The following is a 26,370-nucleotide window of genomic DNA, read 5'->3' as shown; positions in this document are numbered from 1 at the left end:
AATGGAGGGCAGTGCCAGGCAATGTTTGAGTCTCACTCTCATCAGAATTCATTCAAAGAGGGAAGAATACATATACATACTCAGTTGGGTAGAGAGTTCTATCTTACCCAACAGAGAAGTATGTGAAGGAGATAAGAGAAAGGAGGGGATAATAAATGGGAGGGTGTATTAAGGGAAGCAGTGGTCAGAAGCAAAAGACTTTAAGGAGGGATAGGGTAAAAAAAGAGAGATAAGAATAAACAAAAGAAAATGGGATGGAGGGAAATACATACTTAGTAATCATAACTATGCATGTGAAAGGGACAAGCTCACCCATAAAAGGGAAGTAGCTAGCAGAATGGATTAGGGACTAGAATCTAATGATGTGCTGTTTTTATGAGACACACTTGAAACAGAAAGACATAAAGGTATAATATAAGAATTTAAAGACAAATCTATTATATTTTAGCTGAAGTTAAAAAAGGCAGGGGTAGCAATAATATTTCAAGACAAAACAAAACCCAAAATAGATCTAATTAAAAGAAATAATCAGGGAAACTATATGTTGCTAAGAGTTACTACAGACAATAAAGAAATATCAAAAAAATTTATAGCAAGTTTCTCTGATAGAGGTCTCATCTCTCCAATATATAGGGAAATGAGTCAAATTTATAAAATTAAAGCTATCCCTCAACTGATAAATGGTCAAGGGATATGAACAAGCAATTTTTAGAAGAAGAAATCAAAGCAATCACCATATAAAAATGTTCTAAATCACTAATGATTAGAGAAATGCAAATTTAAATAACTCTAATGGATAGAATTCCTAGAGTCAGCATCTAGAGTCAGGAAAACCTGAGTTCAAATCTGATCTCAGACACTTACTAGATGTGTGAGCCTAGGCAAGTTACTTAACCCTGAGTATTGATAATGTGCATTTTTGCTTATTGTTAATGTAATTTTGCTTCTTATGGGAAGATCTTTCCTATCCATTCATAGGCCCATGTGACCTGCTTAAGTCACATGGAAGCCTGAGTCACATGAGTCAAGTCACATGGAACAGGAAGAGGTGGAGCTAGAGCAGAGCTGAGAGGAAATTAGTCAGAAACTAGTCAGAGCTGGGAAGGACAGAGAAAGCGGGCAGCTGGGGTAGCAACTACCAGGAGTGAGAGAACTTGTTTCTGATTCTGTTTAAGGGAGCTGGTTTTTGGGAAGCCTAACAAAGGGAAGGCTTGGGGCTGGTGTTGTTCTCCACATTGTTATTATGTATGGATTTTCTTTGTTGCTGTGATGGATTTGGCTTTCTGGTGTTGGGATTTAGCTTTCTCGTGTATGAATAAATATTTTGGTTCTGTCTTCCACGTGGAAAGTCTATTATATTTTGCGATTCAGGATTGCACTGGCATATTCATGGCTGCCATAGGTGCTGTGAGTATCACATTGGTGTTACACCCTGTTTGCTTCAATATCCTCAAATGTAAAATGAGTCAGAGAAGGAAATGACAAACCACTCCAGTATCTTTGCCAAGAAAACCTCAAATGGGGTCATGAAGACTCAGACACAACTGGAATGACTGAACAACAATAAACCATCTCACACCAATCAGAAATGACAAATGCTGGAGAGGATGAGAGAAAATAGATACACTAATGAACTGTTAGTGGAGCTGGGAAGTGGTCCAGCCATTATGAAGAACAATTTAGAATCATGCCCAAAACGCTATAAAACTATGGCCCTTTGACCAAGCAATACCACTACTAGATCTGTACCCCAAAGAGATCAAAGGAAAAGGACCTAAATGTACAAAAATATTTATAACAGCTCTTTTTGTGGTGGCAAAGAATTGGACATTGAGAAGACGCTCATCAAGTAGAGAATGGCTAAATAAGATGTGGCATATGATTGTGATAGAGTACTATTGTGACATAAGAAATGATAAGTGTGATGGCTTCAGAAAACCATAGAAAGACTTATATGAACCAAGGCAAAGTGAATTGAATAGAATCAAAGTAACAGCAATCCTGTAATGTTGATCAACTGTGAAAGTCTTAGCTGATCTCACTAATATAATGATCTAAGATAACTCCAAAGAACTCATGATGAAAAAATGCTCTACCTCCAGAGAGGGAATTGATGAACTCTGAATGAAAACTGAAGTACAATTTTTCACTTTATTTTCTTGCTTTTTTGTAATATCATTAATATGGAAATATTTTTGCACAATTTCACATGTATAACAGACATATTGCTTCCCTTATCAGTAGGTAGGGGAGGGGCCAAGAGAGGGAGAGAATTTGGAACTCTAATTTTTTAATGTTAAAAATAATGAATTTGAAAACTTTAAAAAACAAAAAACATTGGTAACTTTGGAGAGAGAAGTTTCAGTTGAGTAATGAAGTCAGGAGCCAGATTATAAAGGGCTGAGGATTGAATGAGAGAGGAAGAAGTAACAGCAATGAATGTAAACAGCTTTTTCTGGGAGTTTGCCCAAGAAATAGAAGAAACTTTCCCACATACACTCTTAATTCTAATACCTTCCATCTGTTAATTATCTCCAGTTTATTCTGTATATGTCACATTTGTACATAGTTGTTTGCTTATTGTCTTCCCAATTACACTGTGAGCCCCACTGGAGAACAGAGGCTGTCTTTTACCTTTCTTTACATCTCCAGTGCTTAGCACAATGCCTGATACATAATAGGTATTTAATAAATGTTTACTGACTGGGAGATATAAAATGCTAGCTTGAATAAATCTTTGCACCTATCTGCATGACTGTGTTCATTCGTCTATATGTGTAAGTGTGTATACATGTGTGTATATAAGCACTGATTTGCATAAATGTGTATGAACCTTCCATAAGATTCACCTCGCTCAGTGTGCCCAAAGTCTTTAAAAATAGCTTCAGGCAGACTTCCCTGTTCCCTATCCTAAAGATACCCACTGAAGCCTGAAAGGTCAAACCATCCTAGAGTCTCAACCATGATTCCCTCTTCCCCACTTTTCACACCACATCTATCCATCCAGCCCTTCCCTACAAAATAATGGGGCTGAGGCTATACTAGCTAGCATTTGGTCTCACACCCTTACCAGAGCTCCAGGTGGGTTATACATATTTTCACAATCAATCAACAATCATTCATCAAGCACTGATTCACTATGTTCCAAATACCGTTGAGTGCTAAGGATAGAAAAAAAAATCAAAAACGTCCCTTTTCTCAAGAACCTTCTAATAAAACAGGTAACATTTACATATATAGGTATATACAGAAAGGACACAAAGTAACCTTAGAAGGGGAAAACTAGCAACTAGGAGGACCAAAAAAAAGATCTAAAGAAAGTGTTGTTTATGTGGAGAAATTCTAAGGGGTGAAGGTGAGAAGGTAATGCATCTGGTCATAGGTGAGAGATGGTCTTTGCAAAAGCATGGAGATGGGAGGTGCAATGTCTGGTGTCTAAGAAAAAGCAAGACGGCCAGAATGGCTAGAACACAGAATATGTAGAGTAGAATTAATTACAAGAAGACTGTAAAGACATGAAGAAGCCAGGTCATGATGATCTTTAAATACCAAATAGAAATTTTTATTTGGTCTCAGAGGCTGTAAGGAGTCACTGAAGTTTATGGAGTGGGTGAGGTAGGGGCAGGGAAGTGATATGGTCCATGTTTTAGCACCTCTGACCTTCACCAAGTTCACTCCTCCCTTTGGCTCTTCCTGGCTCCTCACTGGGACCTCTCTGCCCCATCATGCTCTATCCTCCTTCAGTCTCAAACTACACAAAAATGCTTCCACAGACCTTGAAGCTATGACAATATCAAATGTGGGTGACTCATTCTGATCCCTCACTATAATTTGTAGTGGTGACAATACATGGCCTTTGACCATTCTCTAAAATTTTAGAAAGTCAATATAAAACTGACTAGGGAAACTTCTCCACACCAGGACTACTGCTCATCTATGCAATGACCTACTACAAAAGTTGACATACACATCTGCCAATGTCTGCAAACATTCTGGGATTCCTAGGCGCAAGTCAATGTAAGAGGAGAAAAAGCCTACAATTAAAATGATGGCTAAATAAATGACTTTTATTCAACTGTCACAGCAAATCCTGGCACACAAATGCCTGCTAACTTATACCAGCTAAAAAGCCAAACAAAAACCCACTGTTTGGTTAAATCCCACATAATTTCAAGTCACTCCAGGAACAAGAAGAAGAAGGAAGAGAAGGAGGGGGGAAGAGGAGTACCAGCAGTAGTAATAGGTCTCAAAGAGACCTAATTTAAAAAAATTTATAAGACACTATAAAAACATCTATTTCAAAAACTGTAAAATATTCTCCACACTATTGTGTATAGGGAGAAAATGACTTGGTATTAAGGAAAATAGAAAATTTCAATAAAGCATGGCCCTCCTCTCACAGAGCTCACATTCTAATAGTGCAACATGATTGATACATGGAGAGATAACTGAGATACAGCATAATATAGTGTGAAAAGCAGCATGTCACATGAGGATGTACATTCAATTCAATTCAATTCTTTCAATTTTTCAATTCAACATCTTTCTAAATGCCTACTGTGTGCAGAACAGCAAATAAAATTTAGCTATGACACAGTCCTCCTCATAAAGTTTACAGTCCAGGAAGGGAATATGACACAAGCACAGATAACACTACAAACAACAATAGATCAGTCACAGATTTGGATCCAGAAGGGGCCTCAGAAATCATCTAGTGCTGCTACCACATTTTACAGAGGAGATGCCCAGAAAGAAGTGACTTGCTCAATGACACCCAGGTACAAGACAATGGAGAAAAGAAATGGCTCTGGAGTCAGTGGACTTGGGTTCAAATTCTGCCTCTGAGACTACCTATGCGACCTTAGGCAAGTAACTTGGACCTCAGTTTCTTCATCTTAAAAATAAGAGTATTGAACTAGATAGCTTCTGAGGTCATTGTAGCTCTAAGTCTGACTCTGGCAGAGCTCAGATTCAAACTCCAGATCAACAATCCATTGTAGCACCATTCTCCTCCATGATAAGGGGAGATGTGAGAAAAATATTATTCCAGGATCAAGAGCGGAAAGATTACTTAAGAAGGTAGAGAAAGATCTTGTAATTTTTAAGTCCTTGAACTGCAGGAGCACTGGACTGAGAGGCACTCCTGGGCTTGTCTTATCACTGTTGACTATGAAGACCAGATCCCACTATCTGGAAGGATGCCATATGGGGATGCTAACTCAACCCAATTCAATTCATTAACCCCCTGCCGATCAAGGATTTAATGTTTATTGGACCCATTCCTCTAGATTGAAGCTACAAAGGTGAAAAATGAGAGTCTCTGCCCCCAAGGAACTTATAAAATACAAATGAGCAGGTGAAAGCTAATATCAAGATAAAATGATACAAAAAACTAAGAAGGAGAGATAATGCTTAACTGAGAGTATCAATCAACAAGCATTTATTAAATACCTACTATGCACAGGCAAGAAGCAGCTAGATAGTGCAGTGGATAGAGTGTCAGGCCTGCAGTAAGAAAGACCCAAATTCAAATCTGGTCTCAGACATTTAATAGCTCTGTGACCCTGGGCAAGTCATTTAACACTGCTTGCCTCAGTTTCTTCATCTGTAAAATGAGCTGGAGAAGAAAATGGCAAACCACTCCAGTATCTTTGACAAGAAAACCCCAAACAGAGTCACAAAGAGTTGAACACAACTGAAATGACTGAATAAAAACAAGAAGAATGGGCAGGGAAGGTACTAAGCACCAGACATTTCAATATAGAAGTGGCATATCTCCCGCCCTCAAGGAATTTATGTCCCACCATTGGGATACAATATGTAAGCCCATCAGAGAAAGCTTCTTGGAAAAGGTGACCCCTGAGCTGAGTTTTCAAGAATAGAATTGATTCTGACATATGGTTCATGCCTCTGTGTCCTAATCATGGAGGACTCTGCCGTAACAGATCCAGAACAAGGAGAACACAAGAAACAACAGGGAACAGCTAGTAGTGAACTTGGGCTAGAACATGGAACATGCAATTCAAAAGTGGCATGAGAATACTGTGAAAATAGCACAGAGTTCAATTGGGGAGAGGAAAAAGGAATTCGTATTTTATCTTAAGGAAATAAGAAGTGATTGAAGATTTTTAAACAGGGAGGATTATTTTAGCAGCATATTAAAAATGAACTAGCACCAAAAAATAAACATTGACCAAAAAAAAAAAGCCAAAGCTGTGAACCCAAAGCAGGGTTCTAGCAGTTAGGAGGTCAGGAAAAGCTTCATATAGAAAGTGATGCTTGAAAATAGGAAAGTTAGGCTGATACAGGAGGGAGCCCCAATTTGGGCTAAGAGAAATTGAAGGAGACCAGGTAGCTTGAAATGAAACAGAAAAACTACTTTAAGTAGTTGAATTTTTGAAGGGAAGTGGAAGGGAGAGAAGGAGTGGGGAAGAGAGAGGGGGAGGGAGAGGGGAGAGAGAATATGAATATGAATAACCAAGAGATCCCTTCCTAAGATGCTCGAGTGTTCCATTGCCCACAACCAAAATTAACTCCAGACAAAGATAGACAGACAGACAAATGGGTGCTGGAGCGAGGATAAGAAGGATATGAGAAGGGATGAGAGAAGAGGGAAAGGAAAGGGATTCCTCTCTTAGAGAACTCCCATTGTTTCCTTCACCAGATTTCATAAGAGACAGCCCCACCTATAAGTAGAGTATCAGTAGTATCACTTTTGTCTACCGAATTATTAACCTTCCCAGAGCTCCCACTCAGCTTATCTACCATGTCTACCATGGGATTCTCTCTCATATCACCTCGCCCTGTTCCATCTCTGGTGGATCTGAGTTTTCAGATAATTTTAATTATTAACAGCTCCTAGGTCACAGCTATTTACCTCTAGCATGGAGTCCTCCAGTTCTGGAGCTACCAGGTCAACATGGTATGGAGAGAACACAGGAAACAGAATGAAAGGACTTGAATTTGAATACTACTTCTGACATTAGCCATGATCATTTGAGTAAGTCATTTGACCTAAGTTCTAGTATCCTTACTAGTCAAATGATGGAATTGGACTACATTTTGAAGGTCCCATCCCAGTTCTAAATCCTATGAAAGTTTAATATGTGCCACACTCACCTGAAGTCCTTAGTTAAGTCCCTTAAACACTGAGAAACCATTATGTAAACTATCCCTAAGTTGTATATGCATAACCAGAAGAGATCCCTCCCTAAGATGCTTGAATATTCCATTATCCACAACCAAAATTAACTCCATACATCTTATGTTTGTTCATTCTGATTCTGTACCTAGGAAGCCTTCCCCTGGCTGCTGTTCATTTCATCATGGAACTAGCTGAGCAAGGGAAGGGCAGAGAATTTGGGGGTAGGGGGTGTTGATAAGGAAGAGAGGAAATTTCTCAAGGCTAAGCATGGAGCGGGGAAGGGCTTATTTGTACTCCATAAAGTAGGTTCTCTTGGTCAGCTTGAATCTCTCAAAAGAGGGCAGGGCCTCATGTTCTAGGAAGACTTGAATTAAAGATTTTGGTACAGTGGGTAAATCAATGAACTTGAGAGTCAGGAATATTTCAGTTGAAAAACAGTTTCAGGGGTGGAGCCAAGATGGTGGAGTAGAAAGACGCACATACACTACCACTTCCCCCACAGTCTATAAAATACCTGTAAAGAAAGACTCTCAACAAATTCTAGAGCAGCAGAAGCCACAGAACAACAGAGTGGAGGAGATTTCCAGTGCAGGGTGACCTGAAAGGCCAACGGGAAATGTCCACTGCAACAGAGGTGAAGCGGAGCCCAGGCCAGCATTGACGGGGGCACAGCTCTGGGAGGAAGACACGAGCATGCCTCGGGGGCAGAATATCCAGTCTCAGTAGCTAGCAGTGCTTTGCAGATCCCTCAACCCATAGGTGCCAAAGGGCAATGACAGGGTTTTTTCAGCTGGCCAAGAAGGGAGAAGGGCCTTCCCATAGCTCCGGCCTCTGGCAGCAGTCTAAGCTGCATCCATTGTTGGATCCTAAAACCCCTGGGGGCACTGAGCAACTGAGTCTTACCTCAGCCCTGTGCAGTGGCCCTGCCCCCAGCTAATACTCTTGGGGGATTTGAGCAGCTGAACTTTATCTCACACTGAATGACCACCCTGCCCCTGCAGTTTATCTTAATCTCAGCCCTCAGTGCTGGCTTGGCAGAACTGGAGGCTAGGTGGTTGTGAAGAGGAAGCTCTATTACTCAGATTCTGGGCACAAAAATTTCTTCTTGCTCCCAGAGTGTACATGCTTGATTGTACCACCTTGGAGGAACTGAGATCTTACAGACCCCCAGAGTATACATTACTCTTTACAAAGGACCCGAAAGTCAAGTAACTGGTTGGGAAAATGCTCAAAAAAAGGGGGAAAAAACAACTATAGACTATAGAAGGTTACTTTCTTGATGAACAGATATCTTCTCCCATCCTTTCAGATGAGGAAGAACAATGCTTACCATCAGGGGAAGACACAAAAGTCAAGGCTTCTGTATCCCAAACATCCAAAATAAATATTCAATGGGAGCCATAGAAGAGCTCAAAAAGGATTTTGATAATCAAGTAAGAGAGATGGAGGAAAAATTGGGAAGAGAAATGAGAGAGATGCAAGAAAATCATGAAAAGCAGGTCAGCACCTTGCTAAAGGAGACCCCAAAAAATGCTGAAGAAAATAACACCTTTAAAAATAGGCAAACTCAACTGGCAAAAGAGGTTCAAAAAGCCAATGAGGAGAAGAATGCTTTAAAAAGCAGAATTAGCCAAATGGAAAAGGAGGTTCAAAAGCTCACTGAAGAAAATAGTTCTTTCAAAATTAGAATGGAACAGATGACTTTATGAAATGACTAATGACTTTATGAAAAACCAAGAAATCACAAAACAAACCCAAAAGAATAAAAAAAAATGGAAGATAATGTGAAATATCTCATTGGAAAAACAACTGACCTGGAAAATAGATCTAGGAGAGACAATTTAAAAACAATGGGACTACCTGAAAGCTATGACCCAAAAAAAGAGCCTAGACATCATCTTTCATGAAATTATCAAGGAAAACTGCCCTGAGATTCTAGAACCAGGGGGCAAAATAAATATTGAAAGAATCCACAGATCACCGCCTGAAAGAGATCCAAAAAGAGACACTCCTAGGAACGCTGTAGCCAAATTCCAGAGTTACCAGCTCAAGGAGAAAATATTGCAAGCAGCTAGAAAGAAACAATTTGAGTACTGTGGAAATACAATCAGGATAACACAAGATCTAGCAGCTTCTACATTAAGGGATCGAAGGCCATGGCATATGATATTCCAGAAGTAAAAGGAACTAGGATTAAAACCAAGAATCACCTACCCAGCAAAACTGAGTATAATATTTCAGGGGGAAAAACGGTCTTTCAGTGAAATAGAGAATTTTCAAGCATTCTTGATGAAAAGGCCAGAGCTGAAAAGAAAATTTGACTTTCAAACACAAGAATGAAGAGAAGCATGAAAAGGTAAACAGGAAAGAGAAGTCATAAGGGACTAAGGGACTTACTAAAGTTGAACTGTTTACATTCCTACATGGAAAGACAATATTTGTAACTCTTGAAACTTTTTTCAATATCTGGATATTTGGTGGGATTACACACACACACACGGAGAGAGAGAGAGAGTGCACAGGGTGAGTTGAATAGGATGGGATCATATCTAAAAAACTGAAATTAAGGTGTGAGAGAGGAATATATTGGGAGGAGAACGGAAGAAATGGAATGGGGCAAATTATCTCTCATAAAAGAGGCAAGTAAAAGTCTTTTCAGTGGAGGGAAAAAGCAGGGAGGTGAGAAAGAAAATATGAAGCTTGCTCTCATCACATTCAACTCAAGGAAGGAATAAAATGCATACTCATTTTGGTATGAAAACCTATCTTACAATACAGGAAAGTGGGGGAGAAGGGGATAAGCAGGGTGGGGGGAATGATGGAAGGGAAGGCAATGGGAGGAGGGAGCAATTAGAAATCAACACTCTTGGGAAGGGATAAGGTCAAAAGAGAGAATAGAAGCAATGGGGGGCAGGATAGGATGGAGGGAAATATAGTTAGTCTTATACAACACAACTATTATGGAAGTCATTTGCAAAACTACACAGATATGGCCTATATTGAATTGCTTGCCTTCCCAATAGGGATGGGTGGGGAGGGAGGGAGGAAGAGAAGTTGGAACTCAGAGTTTTAGAAACAACTGTTCCTTGCATACAACTAGGAAATAAGAAATACAGATAATGGGGTATAGAAATTTATCTTGCCCTACAGGACAAAAGAGAAGATGGGGATAAGGGAAGAGAGGGATGTTAGAAGGGAGGGCAGATTGGTGATAGGGGTAATTAGAATGCTTGGAATTTTGGGGTGGGGGAGGGGAGAAATGGGGAGAAAATTTGGAATTCAAAATTTTGTGGAAATGAATGTTGAAAACTTAAATAAATTAAAAGAAAAAAGAAAAAAAAAGAAAAACAGCTTCAGGCACTTACTATGTGACCCAAGGAAAGTCACATAGCCTCTCTCAGTCTGTTTCCTCATCTGTAAAATGAGGATTTAGGGCAGCTAGGTGGCATGGTGGATAGAGTGCCAGGCCTGGAGTCAGGAAGACTCACCTTCCTGAGTTCAAATCTGGCCTCAGACAATTATTAACTGTGTGATCCTGGGCAAGTTCACTTAGCCCTGTTTGCCTCAGTTTCCTCATCTATAAAATGAAGATATAATAGCACCAACCTCCCAGGTTTTTCATGAGGACCAAATAAGATATTTGTAAAGCATTTTGCAAACCTTAAAGCAATATATAAATGCTAATTATGATCATTATCATTATCAGTAGTAGAGCAGTAGCAGTGGTAGTAGTACTAGTACTATTAGAAGTACCATCACCACCACTACTACCACTACTACTACTCTTACTACTACTACACCATCCTAGTTTTACAATTTCCTAGCTGTATAACTTTGGGTAAATCACCTTCCCTCTCCAAAACTCAATGTCCTCATCTGTAAGATGAGGAAAATACTATGTGCACTACCTACCCTTACAGAGTCATTGTAAAGGAGGAGTTTCATAAACTTAAATGCTCTCAAGAAATGTTATCATCATTATCAGCCTGTTTTGATCTGAGAGTTATATTTTTGAACAGCAATAATAATAAAAACAATAATCACTCAAATCTCAACATAGGACTAAGGTACTTCCCAAAGTCCCACAGAGAGACCTCAATCTAAAAATAACTAAACTGAAATTTATTTAGAAATCTTAGAATGTGTGCCATGTAAATGATAATGTGAATGGAATAGAATCTTGGAAAAGGACCAAAGATTAACAGTGTGTCAATGTTTCCCCAGTATGGCCCAAGAAGAAGAGGATTGGAGTCTAGACAACCAATTACGGCTCTTTAGACAGAAAAATTCCCTAGAATGGAAAAGGGAAATTTATCAGCCTACCATGACTTTATGGAAATATCCCTTAAGAATATCCAATTCTCTTTGTTTCAGTTCTACATTCACCAAGAAACCTTCTGACTTAGTGATTTGGTCTTCTGAGTGAACATAGCCTTAAGGAAAAGTAATGGATTGGATGACATTAATTTTGTAAGTAATTAGTGCCACATGTCACCATGGAATGATGTTCCTTTGATCTGTTATCGACCTTAGAAATCACCTAGCCCAACCTCCTCATTTTACAGAGGAGTAAACTGAGGCCTTGAGAAGAGAAATAACACAACAAGTGACAGAGCCTAGATTCAAACTCAGTCCTTCTGAATCTAAATGTAATGATACTTACATTACATCATGGGATACCAGAAATTTTTGAATTATTATTATGGTTTTTTCCAGATATATCTTTTCCCATTGTCAGTGCTGAATCATTTCAGTCATGTCCAATTCTCTGTGGATCCACTTAGGGTTTATTTGGCAAAGATACTAGAATACTTTGCCACTTCCTTCTCCAGCTCATTTGATAGATGAGGAAACTAAGGCAACGAGGGTGAAGCTGTGTGCCTAGGGTCACACAGCTAGTAAGTGTCTGAGGCCAGATCTGAACTCAGAAAAATGCATCTTCCTCACTTCAGGTCCAATACTCTATCCACTGTGCCACCTAGCTGCCCCTTTGACAAACTAACATTCTTATTTATCAATCAGCCTCTTGGCAATTAGGTGGCTGGCCTTGGAATCAGGAGGACCTTGAGTTAAATCCTGCCTCAGACATTTGTGTGACATGAGACAAGTCATTTAACCTCTCTTGGCCTCATTTTCCTCATCTGCAAAATGGGAGTAATAATAGCACTTACCTCCCAGGGTTGTTGTGAGGATCAAATTAAACAGCATATTTAAAGTGTTTTGCACATCTTAAAGCATCACATAAATGCTAACTATTATCATCACTCACTATAACCTATCTTTTGGGGGACCCTAAAGGTTTGTTAAGCACTTCCCCACAAAAATCCTGAAAGGAAGGTAATGTAGGTCTTACACTTGGTATTTGGTCAGTAATGAAAATGAAGCTCAAAGAGACTGTGACCTACCCTCTGTTACACAACTAGTGAGTATCAGGCTGTCTTTTTAGTTTGACCTGTAAAAACAGATTCTAAGGAGTCTTATAATTCTTGGGTGAACTGAAAGAATCCAAAACAAAGAAGATTATAATTCCACTGTCCTGCATGTCCTGTGTTCTCAGAACTACATTTCAGAAGAAGCATTAACATATCAGAATGTGTCTGCTCAAGCGAGACAGAAAGAAGGTATCTTTGAGAGATGAGAAAGTGGACCATAAACTGATGAAACTGAGTATATTTAAGTTGGAGAAGAGAAGATCTGTGGAGTTGGGTCACATAATCAGTACAGTTAGGTGTTTTAAGGACTGTCAAGTGGAAAAAGGATCAAAACACTACTCTTGCTTGGCTGGAGAAGTCAGGCTTAGGATCAATGCAGTAGAGCTATAGAGGTAGTTTTTAGCCCAATATGGGTTCAATCCATAGCATAGGACCTCTAAGCTCTGGATTTACAGAGGCCATGTTCAATCTTGGGGTAGTTCTTCAATTCATATATCTTTGGTTCACTTGCCCTCACAGTCTTTCCCCTGGAAAAAGAATATGACTTGAAAATTGTTCAGGCTTAAATCTCTACATCTCTACAGATATGGGGAAAAGAGTCCCCAGCTCCTATGCCAGCACTCAAAAAAAATAATGCTTAAAAGGTATAAAATGTTGAAAATACATAAAGTACCAACAGTAACCCCTCAACAACCAGTATAATTCTCCTCCTCCTTTAGTGAATCCCATATTCCCCCCAGGGTGTTCTATAGTACCCCAATTTATAGTGTTATGTTGTGATCTGGACTCCTTTCAAAAAGGAAATCAGATTTCAGGAATTATGTAAGCAATCTCCAATATTCTGATAATTCCCACATTTATCCCAAAGTTAAATATAGGCCTTCATCCTTATGGTAGTATCCTAAGGAAGGGATTCTAGAGAGGCAAACCCCTTGTCATCCCACTTGCTCTGTCCAGATGATTCATTGTGATAACGGAAGGCAAAGACTGGGTCTTACACTCTTTCTATACCATGGCTCTGTCTCTTAGTATTCCCAGGATCACCTCTTCCCAAGAGGTTAGTGCTACTCAAGGTACTCCCCCTTCACTCTCTAGAAATCTGGGTCCCAGAACATTTAAATGGGAGGTTGCCAGAGAGGCAACCTAAAGCTGATGCTCCTCAAGAATTCTTCTTTCTCTCGAACCCCTATTCAGGAACATGTACTACTTGGTCTGGTGGTTCCTTTAACCTAGGACCATGTAATTGAAAGCACATGCAGCTACAGCATGACTCTACTACTAGGTATTCAAGACTGGTTCCAGGACCTTTTTAAAGAACAGAAACTTGTGGTCTAAGAACTTTCATTTCAAACTATACCCTTGTTTGCAATTACTGACATTTCTTGGGGAACAGGAAAGTTAGTCTCTGATGGAATATATCAATACTTCAATGTCCTACCCTGCCCCCCAAAGCATCAAAAAGTCTCCTTTCAGGTCTTTAGTCTCTCATATATGTTCAGTTACCTTTAAAATGGGGAAGGAAGGAAAATACAAGATGAAGACTCACTAATAATTAGAGAAATGAAAGGTAAAACATCTCTAAAGTAACATCTCACACTCATCAGATAGGTAAAGTTGACCAAAAAAAAAAGAAAAATGATAAATGCTGTGGGGCTGTGGGAAAACAGGTACATTAACGAATTGTTGGTAGAGTAATGAATGTATCTCACCATTCTGGAAAGCAATTTCGAACTATGCCCCAAGCACTATTAAATTGAGTGTGCCCTTTGACCCAGTCATACTGCTATTAGGTCTATAGCCCAAAGAAATCAAAGAAAGAGGAAAACAACCCATATGTACAAAAGATATTTATAGTAGCTCTACTTGTTATGACAAAGCATTAGAAATTGAAGGACTGTACATCTTTTAAGGGATGGCTGAGCAAATTATAGTTAAACGAATATAATAGAATAATACTACTTTGCTGTAAGAAATGATGAAGGAGATGGTTTCAGAAAAACCTGGAAAGACATATAAACTGATGTAAAGTGAAGTGAGCAGAACCGAGAGAACAATGTATACAATAACAACAATATTACAAAAGACAAGCAACTTAGAAAGACTTAGGAATATTGATACACAAAATGACCTACCACAATATCAGAAGATTCATATTGAAACATTGTACCCATCTCCAAATAGACAGCTGATAGACTCAGAGTGAAAATTGAGGTTTATATTACTTTTTGGTTTTGGATAGAGCCAATGTGGAAGGTTTTTTGGGGGAGAGGAAGTTGGTATACGTTTCTTGACTCTAGATGTTTGTAGCAGGGGTATATTTTTCATGATTTCTCAATAGCAGGGGTGGGAGAAAGAATTTGCACCTGAAAATAAAATAAAATTTAATTTAAAAAACAATTAGAAGATGGGTGACCACTTGGGGCTGTTACAGAAAGGATTTTTGTTCAGCTAGATGGACTCTGAGATCACTTCCAACTCTAAGATTATAAGATTATATTTTCCAGCCTTCTATGGTCTGTGGATGGGCATCAGGACACCACAAATTTTTGCAAGACCACAAAAATATTATCTTCATTTATTCATTGCTTAAATATCTCAAGACTCTGTCTGTCACCAATATAGATACACTTTCCACATAAGCAAATCATGTCTCTCTCCCTCTCTCTACACCTTGGTGGATGGGTCTACAAGCCCACTTCTTGTGGCCAGAAAAATCTACCCCCTGGTGGCTGATCCTCTGGTAATAAGCCCTTCTCTCATTTAGCTTGGTTGGGTTTTGTACAACAGACAAACATGAACCAGGCCCATCCTGGAAACTTTCCCAGGTTGATGGTACTTTCTGGAGCTTGGGGTCTGAAGGCAAAGTGACCTCAAAACGTCTATGGTGAGACACTGGAGGACTTTAGTGAAGGGCTAAATCATTTCTATAATGGCTTACCTTTTACAAAGTGCTTTTCCTTCAAGAATCCTATGAGGACAGCAGTACAAGTGTTGCTACCATTTGATAAATAAAGAAACTGAGGTCTAGAAAAATGGAATAACTTACCCAGGATCACACATCTAGTAAGTATCAGAGTTAGGTCTTAAACTCAGGTCCTCTGACTCTAAGACCAGAGCTCTTTTCACTATATAGGATGTCTGAAAAGTCATCCTCTGCCACAGATCTCCAAAAAACCTACTAGAAGCAGGCACAGAGCTAGGAAAAATTTCTAAGTTTGCTTTTGGTGCCCATTCTAAGGTCTTGCCAATGGCAGGAGAAATACATGCTGGTAATTAGAAAGGCACTGTACAGAAGGAAATCAAACCCCTGCCTAGGATGTGGGAAATATAAGCCAAAGGAAGTGAGCAGAACAAAAGTTAGTCCAGATGGGTATAGTGTGTCTGCAGAGCCAAAGATCTGAGGTCAAAGGCAGATGTGAAAAGCACATGACAGTCAGAGATTCAGAACCAGGGGAATTTTGAACAAATCAGGGAGCCATAAGGCAAAGAGTTCCAGGGAGATAACTTTGACTGAACTTGATTCTCCCTAAAACATCGGACTCTTAGTTGCAGTTGCTTCTATGCAGGTCTCAGGTTAATATTGATGTGTGACATGGTGATAAGTGGGGTCCACCATGAGCTCACAGATCCACCCACCTTCCTTTCTATACCCCTTGCCTAGAGAAAGCATGGCATGGTGGATAAACCAGTGGAGTAAGAAACCTAAGCTCAAGACACACCTTTATCTTTAGTGTATAAATACAGACACATAGGCAGACAGGTGAACGAATGAATACTAAACCACTGCACTTGCAGTCAAAACTCCAAATCTCAGATCTTTAAATCTCAGCTTGGGCACTGGTTATTTAACCTTTGGCAAGCCACTTCTCCCGGGGCCTCAGTGTCTTTCTTTCCAATGTTACAAAATCTAAGGGTCCGGGATTCTATAATTTACTGGACATATCACTTTGCCACCTCTCTGATCCTGTTTCTTCATCTGCAAAATGAGCGTGGTTGTTGTGAGGACAGTACTTGGTAAACTTTAAAATACTAAGGATATTTGAGTTGGTCTTATTGTAATTCCTTTGCTCCCCCCTTGTGGCATAGAGCTGACACTGGGTTTTTGACGCAGGGACAAGATAGAAAAGATTTGAAGATAGGCTTCACAATGGATAGATCTATTATCTGAGAACCAAGCCATCTAAATGTGAAGGGGCTCATCTACCAGAATGTTTACCTCTGGGGGATGTATGTATGCATTTGGCAAAGCTACTAATGGAACTCTTTAAGGGATGGAGGAAATGGAGTTCTGGTCAATGAAGGAAGCATCCATTCCAGTGAAACCATGGAGCTCTTAAAGAAGAGAAAAAAGGACTCCCAATAAGAAGGCTCTGTTCTTCTGCCTTTTTTCAGTAGAAGGGTGTCTTGTACTATAAGACCTGACCCACTGCAGTCTATGGTCTCTCAACTTGACCTGAGAAAATGTATAATGTAATAAAGGAAACACTGAATTTGACATCAGAAGGTCTGTAGTCAAATCCCAACTGTCATTTATTGGCTATCTGAAGTTGGGTCCTTTTTCCATTTCTGAAATTCAGTTTCTATTTGCTTTGTTTTTAAGGGAAGATTCTGGGGGGGGAAGGGTTGTTTCAAAAAAGGATTCAATCAGAGGCAGAGGAAGATATTGGGAAATAATACTCAAATGGATCTGTAATTTTATTAATTGGGGAGTTCCCTCCAATGAAGAAGATCACAAACCACACATCTGCCAAAATCATGTGCCTTATTCTATTTTCACCACAAGGAGTCCACCCAAAATGCTGGAGGCCTTCTTCACCTTCTCTTAACATCCCAAGGGTACCAGTGGTTTAGTCTAGTTGTCCATTTGTCATCTCTCTTTTCACATGACCAGCTCATTTTTTCTTCCTGCAATGCAATTTCTTGATGACATCCTTTACTCCTATTCTTTGGAATTCCTCATCAGTGATGTACTGAAGCCTGCTCATTGCCTTCTCTCTTGCCTTCTGTGTGATACTAATCTTTAGTGTTTTGGGGATAATTTTGTATTACTTCTTGTTGCTATACAGCAATCCCAAATGTCTGTATTTTTTTAATGGGCCTTTGCTTTTGTTGGGAAGTTTGGGGTCAATAAAATAGCCATGCAATTTCCCAAAAGCAATTCAGTCCACTATCTTCCTCCCTTTCAATTCTAGGCCCTAATCATTGTTCACTTGTACTAATGTTCTAGATATCCATAATACTGGACAAATTCTATAAAGTGTCCATCAAAATTCATGCTGAAACCTGAGCAATAGACCTTCTTCACCCAGGTGGTCTTTTCTACATAGAAGGGCAGGCCATACTCTTTTGAGGAATCTCTTCCAGGATGCTCTGCAATGTCCTAAGGCTTAATGCACAATGCTATCTAAAAAGAGAAGCATGTGAAAGACCTTATCATCTACTTGGTATCTCTCTTCAAGCTAGACTTTGCACTGGATTTCTTCTCTCATAATAATGAATACATTGGGCATGCACATTCCCCTGTTTTACTCCTCAGTTGATATTCATTTTCAGCTAGTCATTGGACAGGGTTATTTCTGATGTTCCATATTCTAAGGAATTATAAATGATCTTCATGTATGTATGTGAGATATCTTGCTGTAAAAAAAAGTTTGCAACAGTGTTTTGTTGTAATAAATAAAATGCTTTTCTTAATTAACAAACAATAAATACAATGAGGTCTTGCATTCTCCTTGTCATTCAGTCAATTTAATGTGTTAAAGATGTTTATTGTTGAATATCATTTGGGAAAGACTGCTGGTTCCCTACTGCAGTAGGTTAGGGCTGTCAAGGACAGACTGATATCTAAAGTCAAAGACTGAAATGAAATGTGACACTTATTACAAAGAATTAATAAAAAGAAGAGGTTTACTTAACCACAGCAGGGAAAAGACAATTGGAGAAAGGGAAAGATTCATCCAAGAACACAGCCTTAATTCAACTGAGTGATGCTTCTTTGACTGTGTTGCCATGGGTTGTCCTCAGTGAAGTTTCAGGGCTATACAGGTGACCAGGAAGCCATATCAATGACCTGAACCTTAGTTTCCTGAGCCAATCAAACCTCAAGGACAGTTTCAATCACTTTTAAGGAAAATAGCTATTTTAATTATAACTTAAGTTATAACTATTTAAGTTAAGCCCCCACATAGTAGGGGATGCTGATAGATATTTCTCCTATCACATCTACTAACACTCTTATCAAGGATGTCTTCAACTTTTATATAGAATACTCTTGAAGATTTTGTATAAATGAGAGAATAGGTAGTTGCTGGTAGTAGTAGTTATATTATATATTTAATATATAATATGCTATATATTATAATTCTCTCAATTTGTTTTTTAAGTATTAATAAAGCCTGAGGGTTTGTTCTACTTTGGTTTCCTTCTTTCAAAATCCTGTATGTTGGTCTTTGGACACCATCAGCAACATATCACTTCTGGCATGAATCTCCTCTGAATATTCTTGGTCCAATTTAACTTATTTTCCTATCTTTGTTCTCTTTAGTGACATTTCTATCTCTGCTACTAATGTTAGGATCCAAGTACAGTGATTAGGAAATAACAGTACTTTTTAAAGCATCAACAAAACACTCAAAAATCAAAAAGAAGCCAGAATCATTTCCCATATAAACTTGAGTCATGAGAAACGTTTGGTGGACATCTGTTTGGTCAATGTCCATCCTTAAATGTGGCACCCAAAATGAAATGCAATACTCCAGATTGTTCTGATCAGGGCAGAAGACAATAGAATTGTCACTTCCCTGGTCCTGAGCCTTATCCCTCTCTTAATGCAGCGTAAGATTTCTTTCACCTTTTTTTGACTGCCCTATCACACCTTCAGGTCATCAGGTACCTAATACAAACATTCTAGAGAGTCGGAGGAGGGAAAGGACTTGCCCGGTATCACAGAGCTAGTATCAGAGCCAAGACTCACACCCATTTTCCTAACTCCAAATTCAGTGGTATTTCCAACACAACATTCTGCCTTTTGGCTCAATCTCTACCTTGTAGTTAATGGCCCCTCTAGGGATAAGGCAGCTGTTTGCTAGTGACTAAGAGCAATACATAAGCCAGAAACAGAATTTCCAGGGGGAGGAAAAGGGGGAGTTTGGACCCAAGGAATCACTAGCGTGTCTTGGCAAAAACAGTCAAAGAGTTTACCATCAACACATCCATCAGGCTACGTAAGAATCCTGAAGTGTAAATGGTAGAGAAGCTGAAGCAGGTCTTAGGATGGGGAAAAGGAAGTTGGGTAGCTAATACTAAGGAGGGAAGGGTACTGAATGATGGGGCATGATGGATTGTTCCTCAGAGATGGCATCTCTTATATCAGACAGTTGTGTTTCTGTACACCTGAACTGTACCAAATCTAAGTTCAACACATGCACACACACACACTCTGTCTCTCTCTCTCTGTCTCTCTGTCTCTCTGTCTCTCTCTCTCTCTCTCTTTCTCTCTCTCTCTCTCATTTGCATACACCTGTATGCACTCTAATACGAGTGGACATTTACAATGTATCTAGGCAACATGCTTGCATGCCCGGTGGACGTTTGGCAAGGCATGGGCAGAGATAGGACAATGGCACAAATGGTTCAAGAGTAGAGGACACTGTAACAATGAATTAGTTAACAATAGGATCAAGACTAGAAAGGGACTTGCTCTCTACTCTTGGAAGCATATGTGAACATGCACTTACATATGTAAACATATATTCTCACAATTCCCAATTATACAGTTTCATTCACTCTCACATACTGGTATGCATTCATTCACACATGCTCCCATACTTAAATATACTGACACGCAAACACACACATGCACATATTCATACATGGGCAAAAGACCTCTTTCCCACAGGGTAATCCTCCAAGGATGAGGCCCAGAACACACAGGGGAAGGAGTCTACCCTTTAACAGAGAGGATTCCCTCAGCATTAGTAACTTCCTTCACTAATGATTCATGAAATGAAGCTCATGTGTGTGGGTAAAAGGTTACCAGGAGTCTATTTTCTGGTTGTGTCTGATCACAGAGGCTGGCATTAAAACAAGCTTTCTCACACTGTTGTGAGGCCATGAAGGGGGAATAAATGAAACCACACAGACTTTTCTCTTTCTGCTCTCTCAAAAAGGAGGAGAAATCAAGGTCTGTTTTTTTTTTAACTTTGTTGGGAGCAGGGTAGAGATGGGAAGAAAAGAGTAGAAGGCAACAACAGCCTGGGACTTTTAGTCCCCTTTTAAGCCCTTACTACATGCCAATTATTATTCTAAACCCTAAAGACACAAAGAAAAAAAGCAAAAACAACTTCTACCCTCAAGGAGCTTAAGAACATGAAAGTATGTGTAAGCATGTGTACGCCCCCCAGCACACACACACACACACACACACATACACACACACACACACACACACACACACACACACACACACACTTGATACTGGCCCTAGGAAAATGAATTCATCTCTGGGCCTCAGGTTCAACATTCATAAAAGGGGGATAATAATGTGGTCTCTGACCTTCCTCCTTCACAAAGGTGTTGTCAAGATCAAATTATAAAATGGCTGTGAAAGCACCTTGAGATGTACCAAGCTTTAGAAGAGCTAAGAAATGCTTAACTCTTTGGATTACCCTCACTAGCTCTATTGTCTGTAGCTAAAAAAAGGCATCAGAAGAGGCAGTGTTGGTGTAGTGCCCTGGGGCTCTGGCACTAGCTCTATGACCTTAGGTAACTTAGTTTCTCTGAGCCTCAGTCTCCTCTGTTACTCATGTTAATAACATGATGAGTTCTCTGAGGATGTAAGCTGCAGAGCCTGCTCCAATGAGCACTTGGGGAGAGAGTTCCTCACTAGGAGTTCTATACTGATGTCACAGGTCTGCTAGAATCACAAGAATAACAAAGCACACAAATATGGAGTTTTCCTCACAATAGCCTGGGAGGGAGATATTGCATGTCTTATTATTACCATTTTCTAGATGAGGAAACCAAGGTTCTAGGTTGATCAAATGACATGCCCAAGGTCATAAAGCTAACATATCTGAAACAGGATTTTAACTCAAGTGTCCTGGCTTCCCAACCAGCATGCTTTCTGATGAACTAGATGAACTAGGCAATCTCTAAGGGTTTCTCAGCTCCAAGTCTCCCAGGAGAGCCTTGTGCCTCACAGTCAGTATAGTGGGGCCTCTTTAATACCTGAAAATAGCATTTAGAAGAGATAAATCCAGGCCATGTCTCCTTCTTTTCTTTTCTCAAGGAAAAGAAGGACAAGGAATTTATCATCCTCTTCTGGCCTGGCCTGACCTGGCCCCCCTCTCATCTCCAGGCGCAAACCACAGGATGCAGTTGATGACAGACAATTCCAGTGTGTTACTGGTTAACTGTACTACAGATGGTCCAATCTGAGAGGAAAGAGCATTTGTTTCTCATCCGACTCCTGCATGTCTAGCCAAAGACAAAAAAAAATGCCTAATTTATGGATAGAAATGCTCAGACAAATGGTATTTCACATGCTAAACATTAGCAGGCCAAAAAAAAGATGAAACATGTTTTCCATGTGCCTCAGTATTTTCCTCCTTACTTTCTAAGAGGCCCCTTACCTGGGCTAATCCATATACCTGCCACCAGGCAGCAATGTCACCTTAAACAAGTCACTCTCCCTCATTGGGTCTCAGTTTCCACAGCTGTAAAATGAAGAGGCTGGTGTAAGTCTAAGGTTCTTAACCTAGGGTCCATGGACTTCAGGAAGTTAATGAGCTTGGATGGGAGAAAAAAAATATATCTTTATTTTCACTAACCACTCACTGAAATGTAACATTTCCTCCAATTTTTTAAAAATATCATTCTGAGAAGGTGTCCATGGACTTCAGGAGACAGCCCGGGAGCCCATGACACAAAATAAGCTCAGGAAGTTCTAGCCAAGATGATCCCTACTAAGGTTTCCTCTGATTCTGACATTCTACATCGCATTGCTCCTTTCTTGCAGTGACATTCTCTGCTGTAAGAATATTCATAGCTTTGATTCCATCCAACCCTATTTTCTTCTACTCTGCCCATCCAGGAGCACCAATGATCACTGGGTTTGGATCTCCTCAACAAGAAGTCCCTATGAAGAGCAAAAAAATGAGACCAGGAATACAGGAGGTGACCCTAAATAAGTATATAGACAGGTCCCTGCTCATGTGTTTTGGTATGCCATAAGAGTCACAAATGGGGCTTACAGTCACCCTCAAATATCTGGATAGAAACTTCAGTCACCACTCTTGGGCCTTGAATAATGAAGCATATTTCTCATTAATTTTGGTCACTCATTAATTGGTACCTGAAAACGACTATGGAGGAAGAGTCCCTGATCCCTGGAAATCATAGAAGGGGGGAGGATCAAAGCACACTACCTCATAGAACACCATCCTCACTCACCCAGAACACATCTCAGGTCCCTGGAAACAATTCTGCTCTCAGCCGTGGGTAAGAGCTGCAGGATATTAAGATTTGCTGTACTTTCTGCCTAGATAATTTCTGTGAAAACAGAGACTGGGAGTTACAATTAAATTCAAAACTTCAACTAAAAATACATTTATTAAATACCTGCTCCATGCAACAGCTCATGAACAGGACTGAATACAGAAAGATAGACAGGATGTAGAAGATTATAGTCTAATGTATATGTGGGGTGGGGCTGGGGAACAGGAGGGATTAAGGATCATAGAACCATAAAACACAAAACATGGAAGTCTGAAGGGACCTTGGAGCCTTAGAGATTATCTAATCCAATCTTTTCATTTTACAAAAGTGGAAAGTGAGGTCCAGGGAGGAAAGTCCCTTGCCAGTGTCACACAGGAAGCAAATAATCGAGCTGTATGATTCAAATGCAGGTCCTCTGACTTCAGAAACAACATGCTTTAAGACCTAAATAATGGCAACGCAAAGCGGGGTGAGATCACTGTGAAGGAGAGTTGTAGGCAATGTGCTGTGTGAAATACAAGGAGGAAGAGACTACTTTGGGGAAGGGGGGAACATCACGGAAGGCTTTTTGGAAGATATGGCATCTGAGTTAGATGCTAAAAGAAGAAAGAGATTTCAGCCAATGGCAGCTGGAAGGGAGAAATTCATTCTAGGGATGGAGGCAGGGGAAAATGGGATGAGAGTAGGGAACAGAGAACAGTCCAGTTTGACTGGTATGAAATATATAGTACAGTATGTACTACACTATATAGTAAAAAGTATACAACAGTGTAAAGAGTTCATCTTCCTGACTGAAAATACAAACTGAAAATAAGTTCCATCTCCCATCCACAAGAAGTATTGACCTGAGTTCCCCAGAGACAGCCCAGCTCTGGAGGAACATGAACTGCTAAGAGGCAGGAATGATACCTATCTCTCATTCAATATATACATATGTGTATATATATGTATATACACACACACACACACATACACAAAGGATATATGTATATGTAGATACATACATATATGTATGTATGTATGTCTAGTTATATCACTTTATGCTGCTGGCATTTTTTAGTTCCATTCAACAACAACGTGTTAGGTGCTTTCTGTATTCAAGGCCCTGTGTTAGATGCAATACACAATATCAAAATGAGTAAGACACAGCACCAGAGAGAAAAATAGTATTTACTTCTAATACTACATACTTCAGAATGAGAGACTGAGAGAGATAAAGAGAGCAAATATGAACAAACAAAAAAAGCATTTAAGTGTTTACTAAGCTTTCCTTAATCAGTAACAGCCTTCCCTCTTGGATTTCTCGACACTTTGTTTTGTACTTCTCTGATATACATGTACTATTGTGTATCAAAGTTACCTGTTATGGTGTCTCATCCCCCATCCTGCAATAGGAGAACCCAAGGGCACAGACCATGTCCTCTTAAAACTTTATATATCTTCCAAGTAACAAGCACTCTACTCTGCACACAATGCATTAACTTTTAAAATGAAATGAAGGAGAAGGAAGGGGAGGAGGGGAGCAGAAAGGGAAGGAAGAGAAAAAGAAGGAGGAAGAAGAGGAGGAAAGGGATGACAAAGATGACAAGGAGGATGACAACCACCAGCTAGCATTTGCAGAGCACTGCCTATGTGCCAGGTACCATGCTACACACTTTACAAATACACTCCCATCCATAGACACCATAGCTCAAGTTTTTTTTTCCACTTCTTATTAAAGTACACTATCTCACTGGATCCTCACAATAGTCCTGTGAAATAGGGACTATTTTACAGGTGAAGAAAATGAGGCTCAGAATGGCTAAGTGACGTACTAGTTGTGTGACCCTAAGTAAGTATCTATGGCAGGATGTGAACCTAGGTCTTCCTGAAACCAAATGTGACAGCCATCTGCTCCACCATGATGCCTCTCAGTTCCTACTTCATGTTATGAAATCATGTTATGAATTCAGATCTAGCCTCAGACATTTACTAGCTTTGTGACCCTAAGCAAGTCACTTAACATCTGCCTGACTCAATTTCGTCAACTGCTAAATAGGGGTGACAATAATAGCATCTACCTTGCAGGTTGTTGTAAGGATCAAATGAGATAATATTTGTAAAGTGTCTGACATAGCAGGTGCTTAAGAAATACTTGTTCCCTTTCCCTGCACTTTTCCCTACTGGAAGACCTTTCTTGCAATCTTGTCTCAGATCAAGTGTGAGACACATCCATAGAGTGCTGAATTATTTATTCTAGAGATGATGCTTTGAATAGTTATTTAATATTTCTTTAATACTTACTATGTCCTTTGAATATGAAATAGTATCCAAAGGGGAAAACATATATCCTGACATATCACTTGACAGCACTTCCTATTTCTTAAGATAAAGCCTGCAAACACCTTAAGTTTTCTCTTCTCAAATCTAAAAATTCCTTAAAGGAGGGTAGGGCAGATAACTAGGTGGGGAAGTGGCTGGCCCTGGAGTCAGGAGGACCTGAACTCAAATACAGACTCAGACCCTTACTAGCTGTGTGACCCTGGGTAAGTCACTTAACCCCAATTACCTTCAGACACACAGACAGACAAATGGATGGATGGATGGATGGATGGATGGATGGATGGATGGATGGATGGATGGATGGATGGATGAGGAGGGAGCTCAGCTCAAAACATTTCCTCATTTTCCACCTGATTACACTACTTTGGAAGTTCTCTGACTTTTTCACTTTGCCTCAGCATCAGTACCTTCCGCTTCACTCTAAGTTTTAGCTTTTTATTGTGTATTGTCTTCCTCCATTAAACTGAAAACTCCTTAAGGGCAAGGATTCTCTCCTTCCCTCCTTCCTCCTTCCTCTTTCTCTCCCTCCCTCCCCTCTCCCTCTCCCTCTTCTTCTCCTTTCTTCTTCTCCTCCTTCTTTTTCTTTCTTTCTCTCTCTCTCTCTCTCCCTCTCTCTCTCTCTCTCTCTCATCTCTCTTTCTCTCTCCTCTCCTTTTTTCTTTTCTTCTTCCATTTGTATGCCCAGTGCTTAACAAAGTGCTTGGAATATCATAAGTACTTAAATGTTCATTGATTGTTTCCTTCAGTTGATCTTTATAGGGATCTCGAAGTCCCCTCAATATGTACTGTGGGTCCTCTAAAAGGCCAGATTCATCCGAGGCACTTTGGAAATCATGGCATTCCACTGCTCAGGCTGCATGGTGTAGGAGGTAGAGTTAGACTTGGAATCCGAAGCTCTGGGTCCACATCCCAGCTCTAACATTGACTGGCTATGTGAGCTCTGGCCAGTCATGCCTTCATCTTGCAGAGCCTCAG

The 26,370-nt window shown here is 39.8% G+C and overlaps 1 protein-coding gene across 6 annotated transcripts in view; it reads right to left on the bottom strand.

The window, feature by feature from the left end:
* The window catches only part of RALGPS1 (Ral GEF with PH domain and SH3 binding motif 1), a 658,499-nt gene that overhangs the window by 557,380 nt on the left and 74,749 nt on the right, over positions 1–26,370 (bottom strand). The window contains exon 1 of one of the 6 annotated variants that reach the window (XM_072631954.1): positions 23,029–23,238. The exons of the other annotated variants lie outside the window; for them this stretch is intronic. The gene's annotated coding sequence lies outside the window, so the exon portion shown is untranslated. Of the gene's footprint in view, positions 1–23,028; positions 23,239–26,370 lie in introns of those variants that run through there. 6 annotated transcript variants of the gene reach the window in all.

The sequence above is a fragment of the Notamacropus eugenii genome, chromosome 1, assembly GCF_028372415.1.
Source record: "Notamacropus eugenii isolate mMacEug1 chromosome 1, mMacEug1.pri_v2, whole genome shotgun sequence".
Lineage (NCBI taxonomy): Eukaryota > Metazoa > Chordata > Mammalia > Diprotodontia > Macropodidae > Notamacropus > Notamacropus eugenii.
This window is presented reverse-complemented; position numbering and strand designations above follow the sequence as displayed.